Below are 1,630 nucleotides of genomic sequence, written 5' to 3'. Positions count from 1 at the left end.
TGTCTGTTTTCCATGCTGGCATGGGTTGGATGGTTTGACAAGAGTTGGCCAGTCAGTGAGCTATCCAGACCCCAGTTAACTGTTTTGGTATGGTTTCTATGGCTGGATGCCCTTCCTAATGCCAACCACTTTACAGAATGTGCTGGGTGCTTTTTACATGCTACTGGCACAGGTGCATCTACATGGCATCAGCATGAATGCATTTATGCAGCACCAGCACTCATGCATTTTACATGGCACTGGAATTGGCCCTGTAAAAATGCATGGGTGCATTTTATGTGACACCAGCATTTGCAAAGGACATGCCTGTATGTATGGATGACTACAAATTTACTTAGCTTGATGTGTCTCCTTGAGTACAGCAAATCACCACAACTCCCAGTCTTATGTCATTTCCTCAGAGAGGCCTAGCATCTAAAGATCATTTTTCACTACTTCATCCTACATCTTCCTGGGTATATCCCTTCCACAGATTCCCTCCACAATTAGAGATCAGCACTTCTTTAAGTAGCTGTCCGCATCCATATGCATCACATCACCAAACCAGCACAATCTTCTCTCTTGCACACATCTGATGCCATTTTTTTCTTAAATCATTTACACTCTTTCATGCATGCACACTGACATTACCCATCTCCAGTGGAGCATACTAGCTTCATTTCTTTCAAGCCTTCGCAAGTTTTCTGTAGTTGGAGCTCATGTTTCACTGCCATGCAACATAGGTGTATCTACACAGGCATCATACAATCTGCCTTGATATTTAATAGACATATGTATATATATATACATACATACATACATACATACATACATACATAGTGGAGCGCTAAGAGAATCATCCGAGCATGATCGTTGCCAGGGCACCTGACTGGCTCACGTGCTGGGAGCAAGTAAAAAGCATCATTCGATTGTGATCATTACCAGCGTCACCTTACTGGTACTTGTGCCAGTGAAATGTGAAAGACAACATTCAAGTGAGGTCAGTGCCAGTGCCACAGGACTGGCTCCTGTGCAAGTGGCACATGAAAAACATTTGTGCATGGCCATTGCCAGTACTGCCTATCTGGTCATCGTGCTGCTGGCATGTAAAAGCACCTAATACAATCTCATAGTGGTTGGCATTAGGAAGGGCATCCGGCTGCAGAAATTCTGCCAGATCAGATTGGAGCCTAGTGCACCCATCTGGCTTGCCAGTCCTCAGTCAAACTGTCTAACCCGTGCCAGCATGAAAAGTGGACGTTAAACAATGATGATGATGATGATAATGATGATATATATATATATATATATATATATACAGTATATATATAAATGTGTGTATGTATATATATATATATATTGATGTACATACAAAAATAAGAGGAATGACCAGCAAATGTGGATTCCTAAATGCTAGAAATAGATGCTGAATCATCTAACCACGAAAAAAATGTTCTCAGTAGAAAATTTAGCGACACAACAGACTGTAAACGAGCAAGACAAATGAAAAAAATACTAAATTAAAAAACGTTTTTTAATTTAGTATTTTTTTCATTTGTCTTGCTCGTTTACAGTCTGTTGTGTCGCTAAATTTTCTACTGAGAACATTTTATTCGTGGTTAGATGATTCGGCATCTATTTCTAGCATTTA

The sequence above is a fragment of the Octopus bimaculoides genome, chromosome 1 (genome assembly GCF_001194135.2).
Source record: "Octopus bimaculoides isolate UCB-OBI-ISO-001 chromosome 1, ASM119413v2, whole genome shotgun sequence".
Taxonomy (NCBI): domain Eukaryota; kingdom Metazoa; phylum Mollusca; class Cephalopoda; order Octopoda; family Octopodidae; genus Octopus; species Octopus bimaculoides.
This window is presented reverse-complemented; position numbering follows the sequence as displayed.